The sequence below is a fragment of the Silene latifolia genome, chromosome 7 (genome assembly GCF_048544455.1).
Source record: "Silene latifolia isolate original U9 population chromosome 7, ASM4854445v1, whole genome shotgun sequence".
Classification (NCBI taxonomy): Eukaryota; Viridiplantae; Streptophyta; class Magnoliopsida; order Caryophyllales; family Caryophyllaceae; genus Silene; species Silene latifolia.
In genome coordinates, this window is record NC_133532.1 from 61751605 (window position 1) to 61769167 (window position 17563).

A 17563-nucleotide genomic window follows, 5' to 3' on the forward strand; every position below is an offset into this window, starting at 1 on the left:
GTTGCCTTCTCCTAGTTGGGCTGAGTATAAAAAAACATCTTGAGGCATAAGAAGAAAGATATGAAGTTGCAGGAGCTGATTGGTCATATTAAAATTGAGGATGCCACAAGGAGCCACGATCGTGTCAGGACTAATGCTACTAACACTGTTAAGGCTAATGTTGTTGAATACAGGAATATAGGTACAAACAAGAGGAGTTATGATCAATACTACAAACCACAAAATGCTGATAAATCAATAAAGACAATGACAGGAAATTGTTGGTGGTGTGATAAGCCTGGTCGTCCCGCTTTCAAGTGTAAGGCCAAGAAAGCTTATGAGGAAAGACAACAAAATCAAGGGAATCGCAATAATACACATGGTGGGAAGTTCCAAAAGAAGGACAACAATCAACGTGGTGGCTACAAAAATAACAAATCTAACAAGCCACAAGCTAATGTTGTCGAAGGCTCAAGTGAGGGTGATGATATAATTGCTGCAATGGTGTCCGAAATGAATCTGGTTGGAAGCTTGATGGAATGGATTGTTGACACAGGAGCTACACGCCATATCTGCACAAACAAGGATCTTTACAAGGAGCTCAAAGACGTTGATGGGAAAGAGGTAGTATATGTTGGCAACTCCAGCAAGGTCCCAATCCTCGGCATTGGCAAGGTGCACCTGAAACTCACTTCTGGCAAAGTTTTAGCTCTTGAAAATGTGCTCTATGTGCCCGATATGCGTAGAAACTTAATTTTTGGTGCTTTACTTAATAAGTATGGTCTTAAACTTACTTTTGAGTCTGATAAGTTAGTCATGTCTAAGAATGGTCAGTTTGTTGGCAAAGGTTTTTTAATGGTGGTCTGTTTGTTCTTGATGTTGAAATGAATACATCTACTTCTTCTGCTTATATCGTTGAGTCCATTGATATTTGGAATTCTAGACTTGGACATGTTAACACTAAATCTATTAAACGCATGAAAACAATGAACTTGTTGCCTAATCTGATTTCTTATGACATGGATAAATGTCAAGTATGCGTGGAAGCAAAACACTCTAAAAAAACTTTTAAGGAAGTGACCAAAAGGCAAACGGAATTATTAGAACTTATCCATACTGACTTGGCTGATTATAAGAATTGTGAAAGTAAAGGAGGTAAAAGATATTATATAACCTTTGTAGATGATTGTTCGAGATATACTGTTTTGGTAAATTTATACCAATTTAGGGTTAAAGCGGTCTTAGCATTAGGTCTGGATTATGATTATACGTTCTTCTGTATGTTAGTTTGAATGTGTGATTTAAACGAATAACACAGACAATTTTGGTGACGCGGGAAATCCGATATGGAAAACAACCGCGGGGGGAGACGGAATCCCACCAAGATTTCACTATAATTCGAGAGGTAGTACAATTCAGGTGATTATGCTACGTTATGGAGGTTAGGGTATTTAACCGTATTTTTTGATGATCTTTCTGTCTTGCATTGAGGCTCCTTATATAGTGGAGCTCGCCCATCTAGGGTTTCTTGCTTTTCGTCCAAGTATTCCTAATTTGACACGGAATAGGACTTTCCTTCTCTGGATATGGTAAGTGATAGAATTTCCATATACTTCTTCTACACGGATTCAGAACCCATGCCTTAGGACGCGTGCTGCTGCTGCTGCTGCTCTGGCTCCTTGGTACCCTGCATCCCGCTCTGCTTTCAGACCCGCTGTCCTGGGTTAGCCCATATCCAGATTTTGGGCCTAACAGTTTTGTAACACCTCCATATCCAGAGGAGCCTTAACTAGGCCTTCCTTAGCATATAAAGGCATTACCATCTCGGTTGCCCGAGGACAGTAATAATCAAATGCCGATAAAAGAACTACTCCCTCCTATTCCAGATAACCGTCCCATTGTGAATATGGCATAAGAATTAAGAAAGTGAGTTTAGACCACACAAAACAGACAATGGGACAGTTATGTGAATAGACGAAAATGGAATTGAATTTGGACCACACAACACTTACCAAAAATGGACAATGGGACATTATTGTGAATAGATGGAAATGGACAATGGGACGGTTATCTGGAATAGGAGGGAGTATTATGTTATGTTACAACTGATTTAAAACCAACTGATGATATAAAAGATACAACTCAAAGTCTACTTGCTATAACTATCAATCTCGTGGAGACTCATCCCTGCCCGGACTCCAGCTATCAACGATATCAACACCTGCTAAGACAGACTGCTCACCATAAGGGATCACGGCAGACACATAAATAAACAAGACAACCACCCAAGGTCAGTACTGAGATAAAACACAACAAGCCAACAACAACTGACAACTCAATGTAACACAATCAGCCACACACAAGCACACCCACACCGATCAATCTCCGTCACCGACTGTCCACTGGACCAACCCTGCCAGTGGGGACCGCAGCCGTACCCACCAAATCCCCGCTCATCATACCGAGCGATAACCCTGTCCCATTAATGTGCACATCCCCTTCCGTGGCGGGTTCCACGAAGGGCGAAACTAGGGCTTGAAGCCACTCCCGCAAGTGACTCCACTCAACCGAGAACGCATCTTGAGAACCATAGACAAACAATCACAATCACAATATCAACAACCGTCTGAATCTATCAACAATGTGTAATTACAACCGTCTGAATCAATCAACAACACACAACAACCGCAATACAACCACAACAACCGACACACTAGACCATCTACAGAAACTGAGTAGGCGAACCTACCTTTAAGCAACTGCAACCAATCCATGCCAACATATGACATATCCAGCAACCAAGCAAAGCCTATAAGCACAACACAATCACCTATTACTATCAAGCAAACCCTAACTGTAAAGACAAAGGTACGGATGATGATGATGACATACCTATAAAGAGAAACCCGGCAAAAGACCGCTACCCGACTCAAGCTACGCTCTCCTAAGGCACAAGGACCTTCAAAGGGCTTCCATGGAGGTTTTATGGTGAAGGGAAGGGAAATGGGCGACTAGAGGATAGAAGGAATGAGGCGGAAATGACTTGCGGATTTAACAAAACCCGATTTAAAACCCTCGCTGAAAACTCGATACTCGCTCGAGTACCACACACACTCGATCAAGTAACCCCCTACTCGATCGAGTACCTACGCTACTCGATCTAGTAGCCTCTACTCTATCGAGTACCACACAAGACACGTAACCCAAGATAGCTTTGGGACGCACTTCTAAGAACCATTCCCGCTCCCAAGGTCAGTCAACGCTGGTCAAGGGGTCCCTAAAAGGGCGGGTATTACAGTCTTCCCCCCTTAAAAAGAACTTCGTCCCCGAAGTTCAACTCACCTAATTCAACGCACAAGACACGGGAAGACACGACATCACTATTCTTTCGGCACAAATCACCTGCTTCCCTGAAACACCATCCCCCATGTCATCATATCATCATTATCTAACGCTCTATTCATATCGACTCTTACAGCTATCATATAAACATCATCATTATCAATTGTCACTCTATATGTATACATCCACCCTTACAAACTATCATATATAAACATCAACCTCGCAATGCGAACCAGCACAAATGACGATCACCCATCATATGGTAACAACTATCGACCCGAAACATATCCCATAACAACTTCATATTGTACAACCAATACCACCACGTTACTCAACAACGCGATTCTATTACGACACATTGCACCACAACTATCTCTTTATGACATACTATCACATTCACTTCAATGAACTAAAGTAACCACTTACACTTCATATAAGCAATGTGATCAAAGTACTAGAAAATTTTGTAATTGAACAACAAAACATTATAAACGAACAACAACATAATTTCAAAATCAACCTTTTTATTTTGCGACATTACTCTTCCCCTCTAAAAGGAACTTCGTCCCCGAAGTTCATCACCAAAATTACCACACATATAACCTATTACTTGTATCACAACATAAATTAGAACCACATTATTTATTATGGACATTACTCACTAAGCCTATACTCGCTAAATTAGAAATCATACATAAACCACCGGAATAACTAGCCGCCGTCGATAAAGCACGTTAATATCGTATGCACAAGCGTATGAAAGATGTAACTCCGATGAATAGATCATAATATGGCATTAAAGCAACAAGAAACCATCACCACTTCACTATTTGTGACGAAAATGTATATAAAACTCAAGCACGACTTCTAACATATGAAATTAACGATTCAAAGGTGTTACTACGCACTAATAACCACGTTAAACATCACACTTGTAATTATAAAACAATTGAACACTTTTAATTTTCGATAACCTCCTGTAACAGTGCTACTCGATCGAGTATGTAAGGGTACTCGATCGAGTGCCATGCTACTCGATCGAGTGTCTTGGCTACTCGATCGAGTAGCCCGAGATCGAATGCATCAAATCGCCATACACCGTAGTTACTCGATCGAGTATGGGGGTACTCTGTCGAGTACCTACAGGTCAAATGCCTTTGGAAAACTTGGCATAAACCCAAGTATATACATAATCATCGCATAGAAGTGAGTCGGGATGACTTCCCGACCCCCAAAATCGATCCTGCAACAATGTTAACTAGCAAATCCGGCCTTATGGCCAACAATACAAGTCCATGATCAAGGTTTCAACGAAAACAACTACCAATATCTAACAACACTACCAACATCTAATACCAACGGCCATAAACAAAGATAGAACTAGGAGCATCACTCCTCCTCCTGCTGCTGCTCAACCATCAACTCATCTCCTCCACCATCACCTCCCGAGGTGCCCGCTCCCAATGTCCCGATGCCTGCATCAACTCCCGCTCCCACTCCCGGGCCTACATGCCATGGGGTCAAACCACCGTAGGGAAAGGACTGAGGCGTCCCCCAAGCTGACTGATCCACTCCGTAGGAGTGGAAGACCCCACTATAGTCCCCAACACCACTCCACCAAACCGGATGCGGTCCCTCGGTCCCTATCCCCTGAGTGTACACCATCTCATGCATATTCCTGAGTATCAAAGTAGATGACACTCTCTCTGCCAAGTAGCTAGATCGTGTCTCCGGGGTGTCGAGGTAAGGGTAGCACGGGAAAGGATGCTGCTGCTGCTGTGGCGCTATCGGCCGTGGCCTAGTCTCCGAGGTCCTCTCCCTCACTCGGCGGGGTCCTCTCCCCAACCTGGGTCTCTCCTCCTTGACCGCCGCGTTCTCCCCCTTCTTTGGCTCGGGCATCACCTCTAGGATCGCATCATCGATGAGGTAGGTCTGCAACTGACGGGGCACGTCATCATCCTCCTCCTCCTCGTCAGAGTCAACAGCTGTCACCACCGGCTCTAACGGCTCGGTCGGTGGAAGGTGCTCAGGAGCCGGAATCCCCATCCAACTCACGCCCCATACCCTCCAAGCCAGGCTACCGTCAGCCAAAGTTCTCAACCACTTCAGGTCGAGATAATAGTCACGGTCCATAGTAGGCACTGGGGTAGCCAGAGGCACATACTCCGGAGAAGCCTCAAAGGAGGTTAGCTTTTCAGCTAACCGAGTGGCGATAGCGCCACAACTCAAGTACCGGGAAGAGGCGGTGGCCATCAAGTCAAGGGCAGCACAGACGATGGAAGGAGCATTAAAGACCACTTTCCTGGCCCGCTCCGGGTTCAAGTAAGACATCAGAAGTAACACCTCATGGTTGTTCAGCTTACTGATATCCGGTCGATCATAAAGGAGGTTCGAGAGGGAACGAAGAAAGATCCTCAATGTGACATGCTGAACATCATTAATCAGCATGTTACTTGAGGTGGGAGCTGGTTTCCCGGTCAGACAAGGCATTAGGCGGCAGACACCGCACTCAGCAGGGATATTAGTGATGGAGTCCTTGGGAGGCTTGGCCAACCCAAGGTGAGAAGCAAATTGGTCCATAGAAAGCAAGAAATTAGTGTTCATCAACCGAAACTCAACGGTCTGGGCAGCTGGGTCATAGATAAAGGAGCTCATAAACTCTAAGGTGAGAAAAGGGTAGGAGTGTTTCCTCAGCCTATACAACCCCGTAAAACCCAAAGTCTCGAATATGTGACGGACATCCGTCTCTATTCCCAACTCCTCCAAAAGTGTAGTATCTATACACCTCGTCGGCCTCATTTTGCGTTTTTGCAAAACTACAAAACGCTCTCTCTGTTTGAAGTCTACAAACACAACATAAGGGTACTCCGGAACTGCGGGTACCACGGGTCCACTCCCTTCCCCCATCTCAGGTTGTGTAACCCTCCCCCGTTTACTCTGACGGGTCCCTACGTTCGGTCTCGGCATCTGTTTCAGCATATAATTTTAAACAAACTTGCATAAACATGTAAAGCATATACTTCATGTAATTTGGATTTTATATACTCAGCTAAGTACTTCAACTCATCAACCAGTTCGACATGTGAAGCACATAATTCATGTCATTAACTTTGAATACTCACCTAGGTACACACATTCACCAACAGTTTCCCCAATTTGATGTATAAACTCAGTTTGCAGCTACTCATAAACCATAGTTGTAAAGAAGAAATTATCATGGTGAATACACATGCTCAACATCTTCTAACATCCTAGCATGATTCTAAGGTTACTCCATACACACTTCTAATAACATGTGAGGCATTCGTACTAACTCATGGAAAAGCATCTTAGGACATATTATCATCATCTTCAATATTAGAAACAAATAACTCATTTAAACTTATCGATTTTCTTTACAAATGGTGAAATTATTTTGACATATTCTTCATAAATTAACACCACTACTATCATATTGAAGTTCAACCTTTACTTAAACAGTCACATACAACCCCAATTTTCAGAAATACAAACGAATTTCCACTTGGGGCACTTTTAAGACGGAGTTTTAAGGCAACTTTTTAAGGTGATAATCATCAAAATTCACTCTTCAACATGATATAAACAATATATAGTACTCAATTCCATCATCTAATCATTGTAAAACAATCAAAATTCAATTTCGATTTTTGTAAACCCTAGAAATTTCGGTTTCAATTTGGCAATTTCTAGTCTATTTTACAGCAATTAATCACCAATAACCAAGAAAGAGGAGCATATGAATCATATTACAACAATTAAAAGCAACAAATTGATCATGTGAATCGGAATTTTCAGGTTATACAATCATCCTCAACAAATTTAAGGCATAAAAACATGTAAATAAGGAAGAAATCATACCTTGATTAAGTAGTAAAGTAAAGGAACGGAATTAAACAAAGAAATTAACCCCAAATCAACCACTACCACACAAGAAAATGAGAGATTTTTAGAGGAATTAAGGCTTAGGGTTTCGAATTATAGAGAAAGAATGAGAGGGATTAGAAAGGATAGGGGTTTTAAGAAACCCGTAAGAATCACTGTACAATAACCTACTCGATCGAGTGCCTTGGGTACTCGATCGAGGAGGATCTATTTCGTCGAGTATCTGCAGAAATTCTTCCACATCTCGACGTCATAGCTTCCTAACTAGATCGAGTGAGGTTTACTCGGTCTAGTACGCACTCGCACTCGGTCAAGTATAGTTAAGTACTCGGTCAGAAATACGAGATAAATCGAAGATTCCTACAAAACAATACCACATGTCGATTCCAAACTGAGTTCGGAATTCGCCACTAGTCATCACACTTACTCACGCATTACCATATCGTCTCAACAATTAAGGCTCATGCCATACTATGCTACAACAAATTACTCAACTTGGTTTACCTGCTACCGAGTCACTCATGAGTTTAATCACGTACTCTTATCATACTTAAAACTTGTTCTAACACATTACTACTTCGAGTCCTTCTCGACATGAATCATGTAATTAACATTAATTCCTTCTTTCACATATCATGGAAATGCATACTCTTCACAACAAATTGATCTATCATGTTGCAAATTCAATCATAAGCAAATCATCTTACATAAATCGTTTGTCACGCAGCGGAAAAATTTCAACCAATAAACAAACATATATGCATTACTATATGCTATGTTTCATATTATAACTCAACAATTCTATAACTATCATCGTTGCAATTACGGTAGGGCTTATAAACTCATACATGGCTACCGTTATTATCAACTTAAAGCCAACACCCACATGTTCACTCTTCTATTATAGCATACACCTTCACATTTCCACGCATTTCTATCAAATAAACTTTTGTCACGGATCCCGGAATCATCATACAAGCTCGTTAATCAAGCCAAAACTTCACTAAGCATTATCCAAACGCAACCATTATACCCATCTCTATGTTAGCAAAGACTCGACCTCAGATAACTCCGACACTATTAACATACACATCATACATATACACACGGACTCCACCTTCCCACACCATGTGACTGGCTTAAGTGTCATGGGGCCAAGATTTTGAAATGAGGGCGCCTACTCACCCAAAATCTAGCATCAGCGGGGCTCCCATTACACATACACCAGGTTCATTTTATTAGACTCACTACGTTCATTATTTTCTTTTGTTACAGGTTCCAAAATCGTCGCTCTGATACCACTTTGTAACACCTCCATATCCAGAGGAGCCTTAACTAGGCCTTCCTTAGCATATAAAGGCATTACCATCTCGGTTGCCCGAGGACAGTAATAATCAAATGCCGATAAAAGAACTATTATGTTATGTTACAACTGATTTAAAACCAACTGATGATATAAAAGATACAACTCAAAGTCTACTTGCTATAACTATCAATCTCGTGGAGACTCATCCCTGCCCGGACTCCAGCTATCAACGATATCAACACCTGCTAAGACAGACTGCTCACCATAAGGGATCACGGCAGACACATAAACAAACAAGACAACCACCCAAGGTTAGTACTGAGATAAAACACAACAAGCCAACAACAACTGACAACTCAATGTAACACAATCAGCCACACACAAGCACACCCACACCGATCAATCTCGGTCCACCGATCGTCCACTGACCGACCACTGCCCGTGGGGGACCGCAGCCGTACCCACCAAATCCCCGCTCATCATACCGAGCGATAACCCTGTCCCATTAATGTGCACATCCCCTTCCGTGGCGGGTTCCACGAAGGGCGAAACTAGGGCGTGAAGCCACTCCCGCAAGTGACACCACTCAGCCGAGAACGCATCTCGAGAACCATAGACAAACAAAACAACCGTCTGAATCTATCAACAATGTGTAATTACAACCGTCTGAATCAATCAACAACACACAACAACCGCAATACAACCACAACAACCGACATACTAGACCATCTACAGAAACTGAGTAGGCGAACCTACCTTTAAGCAACTGCAACCAATCCATGCCAACATATGACATATCCAGCAACCAAGCAAAGCCTATAAGCACAACACAATCACCTATTACTATCAAGCAAACCCTAACTGTAAAGACAAAGGTACGGATGATGATGATGACATACCTATAAAGAGAAACCCGGCAAAATACTGCTACCCGACTCAAGCTATGCTCTCCTAAGGCACAAGGACTTTCATAGGGCTTCCATGGAGGTTTTATGGTGAAGGGAAGGGAAATGGGCGACTAGAGGATAGAAGGAATGAGGCGGAAATGACTTGCGGATTTAACAAAACGCGATTTAAAACCCTCGCTGAAAACTCGATACTCGATCGAGTACCACACACACTCGATCGAGTAACCCATACTCGATCGAGTACCTACGCTACTCGATCGAGTAGCCTCTACTCTATCGAGTACCACACAAGACACGTAACCCAAGATAGCTTTGGCACGCACTTCTAAGAACCATTCCCGCTCCCAAGGTCAGTCAACGTTTGTCAAGGGGTCCCTAAAAGGGCGGGTATTACAAGTTTGCCCCCAATTTTCCGCGAGAAAATAACCCTAATTATTTGAGCGGAAAATTGCAATGTATCGTTGAATGACTTCTTGCATACTCTTTTTCAATTCACATTTCAAAAGCTCCACCTACCTCCTCCTATTTATCCTCATCCGTCCCCCAACTCTATCTTTCATCAATCATTTCACCCTCCTCAAAACTCTCAAAATTCCGATTCCCTAAATCCATCTTCCCAACTTCCTTTCACTGTCAGCGCCGCCTCCATCTTCCGTTTTTCCAGGTATTCTCATTTCTCTCTCCTCATTTATCATGGCCAAAACTCGTTTAACATCATCTTCGTCCACCACCATTGACCTTGTCGAGGAAGATGACTTCCCCTCATAGGGAATCCTCAAAAAGCCACACTCTGGTGACTCCCACCTAAACCAAGATGACATCCATAGAATTAAAGCTCTGCTAGGCTTAGGTGACGATGTGGTGATCCATATCCCTAAACCCGGTCAGAAAGCCGACGCCTTTCGCGAGGGGTGGATCTGTTTATACACTTATCCCTTCGTCCTTGGCCTTAAATTTCCTTTCCCTTTGATGATCCAAGAGTTCATTCGTCTGAACTCCCTACCAATGACTCAAATCGCCCCTTATGCATGGAGGATCCTTTTATCCACCGCCACCCTAAACAACAGCCTGGATGCTGGGATTGGGTTGTCAGATCTGGCCCACAGGTTCGAGTATCGGTCACTTGGGAATGGCCAATACACCTTCAGGGCCATGGAGAAGACTGAAAACTTCCTTCAGTTTGCGGCCAAAGGGAAAGATGATGGGTGGTATGAGGACTTCTTTTTTGTCAAGCTTGAATCTCTTCCCATTCACGCTGATTATCTGTTCGAGCACTAGGTCTTTGCCAAGAGTAAGTGTACTTGCATGTTTATTTTTTGATTGCTTCTACCACTCACCGTTCTTACTCTTTGATTTGATGCAGAACTCAAGAACCCTGAGAAATCCGAGGACGAAGAAGCCTCCGTTGCCAAACTCTTCTCCATTCCTGAAGACCGAAGACTGTTTCCCATCCTGCTCTCTGGTTAGACGACTCTGCTGCTGAAGAAATCATGTCTTCTGGTAAGTGTCTTCTTCTGGCTTCCACAGGCTTTCACACCCATTTGTTCTATATTCTGACATTTTGCGCCCTGGTGCCTTCATAGGAAATGCCCGACCCTCTGCTTCCGAGATCCTGATGCGCCAAGCTAGGAAAAGAACAGCTGACTCCTCAGCTTCACCTGCCTCATCCAAAAGGAGATCTGCCTCCAGACCTGTTCCATAGCCCATTGAGGTAACCCCGATATCACGTGCTCCTGGCTCCCCCGTTCATGCTGATGACCTACTGCTCCGCCTCCCTGCTAACTTTGGGGATGCTGAGTGTGCTAACTACTGGCCTGCACTGGAGCGGCTCCTGACACCAACTTGCTCCAGGACATTTGACGAGACTGCCCCTCAAGAGATGACTGACCTGGCTGCTGAACACTGCTTCCTTGTGAGTCTGCCTTTCATTGCCTCTGTTTACTTCTCTCTTTGCCCCTGTATTTCTTTGACTGGAGGTTTTTCATGCGATGCAGGCTCTTCAATCGTCCCTCTACCTCCGCAAGATGCTGCAGAGGGCCAAGATTGAGTGTTTGGCTTCCATTGGAAACAACAAGGAGCTCACGGCCACCTGTGCCAAACTGATGGAACAGCTTCATGCGGCCAAGAAGGAGAAGGAAGCTGCCAAAGATCAGCTTGCTAAGACGCATGAGGCCAACCGTTTCTGACTTCTGGACTGACAAAGGCAGAGGCTCGTGCTGAAGAGATGGCTGAGCTAGCCAGAAATGTGGGAGCCTATACTGCCTTCGAGGGGAGGATTGACTGCATCCGGGCTTATACTGAAGAGAGGCACACATCCTGTAACCTGGAGGAGGAGCAGGCTGAGTTTGCTCGTGCTTTCCCCAATGGTATGGATTTGAGCGCCTTATTCCCTGCTGATGCTGAGGTTGCCAATCCTGAACCTGAATTCCTTGCCATGGATATCTCTGAGACTATCTCTAGGACTGATGCTGTAGAGAATATCCTGGCGGAAGAGGCTGTCGAAGGCACGGCTGCGGCTCCTGAGGCTGTTCAGGTACCTGCATCAGAGAAGCAGATGGAGCATAGGGAGCAGAGCATGGGTCAGGACACAGCTGATGAGAGGATTGACCTCTCTTAAAATTTTAATTATATTTTCTAGGGACTTGGCCCTGTGTGGTGCAAGTTTGTATTTATATTTTCAAACTCTCTTTTGTTTTAGATTGCCTGTGCCTGCTGGTGTGCAGGCTTTGAAACTTTTGCGATACCTGCTATAGGTAGCAGGTGCCCTTATTCTGAAGTAACCCTGGGCCTAGCTCTTCCAATCCGCTTATCATGATGCTGGTGGGACTCGGTGGAGTCTGAGCTTGCTGTCTGGATTGTCCTCCTTTCTTAGGCTGTGGAATTCCTTGCCGGCCCTAGACGACTCCCGAGTCTTTAGCCTGAATCCTCTCTGATGACTAGCTTGTTATTGCCTGGGAACTTTGACTCTGCTTGACGGCTGGTACCTGGGTGGCACTGGTGGGTTGAGCCGAAGCTGTGCATGCCATTGCTGCGGAGGGAGATGGTGCTCGTGTTGCTGGGACACCGCCTACATTGCCTGATCTGGTTTCTTGATGTCCGGACATGTTGTTTTTGCTGCGTAGACTGACTAACGAAGACGACCACTATGCCCCACGGTAGGCGCCAAACTGTTTTGGTAAATTTCTACCAATTTAGGGTTAAAGCGGTCTTAGCGTTAGGTCTGGATATTGATTATACTTTCTTCTATATGTTAGTTTGAATGTGTGATTTAAACGAATAACACAGGCAATTTTGGTGACGCGGAAAACCCGATATGGGAAACAACCATGGGGGGAGACGGAATCCCACCAAGATTTCACTATAATTCGAGAGGTAGTACAATTCAGGTGATTATGCAACGTTATGAAGGTTAGGGTATTTCTCTGTATTTTTTAATGATCTTTGAGCATTGAGGCTCCTTATATAGTGGAGCTCGCCCATCTAGGGTTTCTTGCTTTTCCTTCAAGTATTCCTAATTTGACACGGAATAGGACTTTCCTTCTCTGGATATGGTAAGTGATAGAATTTCCATACACTTCTTCTACACAGATTCAGAACCCATGCCTTAGGACGCGTGCTGCTGCTGCTCTGGCTCCTTGGTACCCTGCATCCCGCTCTGCTTCCAGACCCGCTGTCTTAGGTTAGCCCATATCCAGATTTTGGGCCTAACATATACTAAGGTTTATTTGTTAAGGAATAAAAATGAGGCTGAGGATATGTTTATTATTTATAAGGCTAAGGTTGAAAACCTGTAATACCCGCCCTTTTAGGGATCCGTTGACCAGCGTTGACCGACCTTGGGAGCAGTAACGGTTCTTAGGATTACGTGCCATAGTTACCTTGTGTCTTGAGTTGGGGGTGTTACTCGATAGAGTAGAGGCTACTCGATCGAGTAGCTTGGATACTCGATCGAGTAGGGGCCACTCGATCGAGTATGTTAGTTACTCGATCGAGTAGCGTCTTTTGAGCGAGGGTTTATAATCGTGTTTTCCTAAAACCGCAAATCATTTCCGCCTCTTTCTTCTAAACCTAGATGTCGTCTGATATACGATTAATTTACTTCTAATTCCCTCTTTCTTTTATGCATACCGACTCATAACGAGTCGGTTTCGGGTGTTTTTCCTTGCATTTTGTGCCCAATGCCCGTACTTGTTGCCTTGTGCATCCTTTTGTAGGAAACGACCCAAGTATGGAGAATTTGGGGGCAAGAAAGGCACCCCATTGCCTTTACATGAAGAAGAGGTGAAGAAATGCTGAAGAGTGTGTTTTGCTTGAGACCGGCAAATGGCCTAGCCACCGCAAAACACACCCCGCAGAATCACTTAAGATTTTGAAGAAAAGTTGAGGAATGTGCTTTGCCGGCAGGCCGGCAAACCGCCCACCGGTAAAGCACAAACAGTGGAATTTATTTGAAGAATTTGGTGAAAAACAAGCTTGGCCTCGCATTGCCGGTAGAGCACGGCAGCCGGTCAACCGGCATTCCACACATCAACAAATGAGAAGAATGTCAAGAGTGTGTTTTGCCGGCGGGCCGAAGAATCGCCCACCGCAAAACACGAATGCCGATGTTTTAATTCTTTGCACGGTTTTGCCGGCGAGAGCACCGGCAATGGTCCACCGGAAACGCAAAGACCAAGGATTTGGGCTTTTCTCTCTTTTCCTCCTCTTTTCTTCTTAATCTTGTACAAGCCTATAAATACCCCTCTCCTTAAACCCTTTGACACACAACCCTAGATCCAGAATATTTACCCTTTCAAGTTTCAAACCTTGTTAATTATTTTGTTAATCATTCCCTAATTAAGCTAGTTCTTCAATTAATTGGGGATTGAAGTTGGGTTGTAAGAACAAGATTGAAAGTTTATACTTATTTATTCTATCCTATTTCCTTCCTTGTTTTGGATTGGTATTATTTCTCTCCTTATTTTCATTTGTTTACATTTTGTTCTTCTTTCATGTTTGTTTGATTGTTTTTGTTAAAATTGTTGTTGTTGTTTGTTTGTTGTTGTTGTTCATCATTGTTCATCTTTTTATTGTTCCTCTTTCCTTTGTTTCTCTTTCATTTGTTCATACTTGGATAGTTGTCCTCAAAGACTTAATCTTTGAGTTGATTTGGTTAAAGATTGCATCTTTAGGTTTAATCACCCTTGCTATTAGATTAAATCACCTTTCTTTACAACTATTGTTGGATTATTGCATGTTTAGTAGTAAGATTCACCTTCTCACCATGTTTGTGACCAAAGTTTCCATCTTTATTGTTTATTTTGCAATTAGGACCATGATTAGTGAGTAGTCTTCCACTAGGGCTCGGTTTGACCCAACATGAGTAATTTCATTAATTGAATTTCATAAAGGCTAATTATTTGGGGAAATTGGTGAGGGTAGTTTAGAGGAATGACTTGGTTTATGGGTTGACTTTTGGGTAGTGTCGACTTGCGACCCTTGACCACCAACGAGAGTTGGTTAGGTTGTGATTTGGATACCCGAGATATGACCCTATTGTTGACCTCGGTTGAGACCGAAAGGGAGAACCGGGGTAGGACACCTCTAAATTAGCGTTTGAAATCGACCCTCGAGAGAGGGAGTGGGATGACCCGGGAATTGATGGGGCTTAATGACCTTAGCAAATATCGGACTACCTCGGGAAAATGCATGTTTTTGGGGTAGTGGGGTATTGAGTTAGGGATTCCGACCTTCGAACCCGAGAGGGGGGTTGGTGGGTAGTGCTAGTGTCCTATTTCGAACCCGAGAGGGGGGTCTTAGGCGAATTAGAGCCGTCACCTCCTCACCTGACTACCCTTGTGATTAGCCTAGAGATTCAACTATGTGGAATTGCGAATTGTTTGGGAAGAACCGAGTCTTAGGCCGTTTAATCATTTGATTTACAACTTATCCTTCGTTCTTGCTTATTTTCCTTGCTTTTGTTAAGTTTGCATTTCATTTTGTTCTAGGTAGCATTAGTATAACAACCATCATCTTTTATTTTCGACTTAGCTAAACGATCGGATTAGAACAATTAGTAATCTTTTCAACTCCTTGTGGGATCGACCCTTAATAGTGTACAACGATAAAATCGTGCACTTGCGAGGTATAGCTTGATACCATCAAGTTTTTGGCGCCGTTGCCGGGGAGTTCGGCTAGATATTAATTGTTTTCGTTCTTGTTTAGACTAAGTCTTTTGTTACTAATCCCTCTCTTGAGTGTGTAGGACTTTTTGCATGGTTAGGAGAGCTCGAAGAGGTCAACCAATACGCCCGATTGACCACGAGATCGAAGCAACCGCGAGAAGACTAAATTCGCTCCGTAGAAGAGGGCTTATAGAAACACTGATTCCTCAAGAAAATCCAGTAATTGAGAACCTTCAAGAAGAACCACGGGTCTTTGAAACTTTCGAAAATCCTTTTGCAACACCGGAAACGGAAGTAACAATGGCCGCGGTTCCTATGAGAGATAACTTGGCTCCGAAAAAGGTGGTGAATCCGAGTATTGTGAAGCCACCTATTCAAGCCAACAATTTTGATGTGAAAGCCACCTTGCTACAACTTGTCCAAGGGAATCAATTCGGAGGGGGAGCCACCGAAAACCCCAACGAGCATCTCAACGAGTTCTTGGATAGTTGTGACATGTTCAAGGCCAATGGAGTCACGGAAGATGCCGTACGCCTTAGGCTTTTCCCTTACTCTTTGAGGGGAAGTGCCAAGGAATGGCTTAAAAGTTGTGAACCCGACTCTCTTCGGACTTGGGACGATGTCTCTAAGGCTTTTCTCAACAAGTATTTCCCACCCCAACGAACCGCAAGAATCAAGAGTGAGCTCCAAGGGTTCACCCAACAAGAAGATGAGACCCTTTATGAAGCATGGGAGAGGTACAAGGGCCTCCAAAGGCTATGTCCTCACCACGGTATTGGGGATGATGAGCTCATCAACAATTTCTATGAAGGGTTAAACAATGAGATGAAGATGAACCTTGATTCCGGCTCGGGGAAGGGAGCATTGGATAAGATAGATCACAAGACGGCGAAAGAGCTTATTGAAGAAATGGCTTCTCGTACCTTTCATTGGAACAATGATAGGCACAAGAGGAAAGGGAAGTCAACGGTCGAATCGGCCAACAATGTGGAAGTGAAAGAGATGATAGAAGAGCTTAAGCAACAAGTTGCCTTGATGAGCTCAAGCAAAACATCTAGCAATTCTTCTATGAGGAACCAAGTCTATAGTTGTGAGCTTTGTGGAGACCAAGGACACCCACCCAATGAGTGTCCTTTGGTGGTTGGAGATGGAAGTTGTATGGAGCAAGTGTACGGGATATGGGAGTCTAGCCCGGCCAAGCAAGCATTCAACAACAACCAATATCACCCCGGATTGAGAGCCCACCCAAACTTCTCCTATGGCTCTCAAAATGTCCAAAACCCAACCTTCCAACAAAAGTCACAACAACCAAACTTCCAAACTCAAAAACAAAACACTACATTCAACCAAGGTCCACCGGGTTTCCAAGGGAGAACCTTCCAACCAAGGCAACAAGTACGGGCATTGGGCACAAAATGCAAGGAAAAACACCCGAAACCGACTCGTTATGAGTCGGTATGCATAAAAGAAAGAGGGAATTAGAAGTAAATTAATCGTATATCAAACCTCCCCACACTTTCCAACAAAACTTCCAACCATTCCAACAACCCACCCAACCAACCCGTCTTTCCAACAAACCACCCAACCTTTCCAACAAAACTTCCAACCATTCCAACAACCCACCCAACCAAAGTCAAACATGGAACTCATGATGGAACAAATGATGAATCATCAAACACAATTCATCAACCATACCACCCAAAAACAAGAAGAGACAACCACATCCATCAACCAACTTAGAACCCAAATGCAAGCCTCTCAACGAATGACGGACAACCAAATCTCCCAATTGGCTACCCAAATGAGCCAACTACAAGCCTCCCAAGGTAAATTCCCGGGTAAAACCGAGGAAAATCCGAAAACCATGAATGCTATTCATTTGAGGAGTGGTAGAGATTTGGAAGACCGGGAATTTGTCAAGAAAAGGAAGAGTAGTAGACCGGGTAATGTCATTGAACCTC

At 43.7% G+C, this 17563-nt stretch overlaps 1 non-coding gene across 1 annotated transcript; it reads right to left on the minus strand.

Annotated features, from left to right (window-relative positions):
- Positions 1-16271: 16271 nt before the first annotated feature.
- LOC141593709 (small nucleolar RNA R71) lies at positions 16272-16378 on the minus strand. Its single transcript, XR_012521778.1, has one exon. It is a non-coding gene; the product is annotated as a small nucleolar RNA R71 (small nucleolar RNA).
- Positions 16379-17563: the final 1185 nt, after the last annotated feature.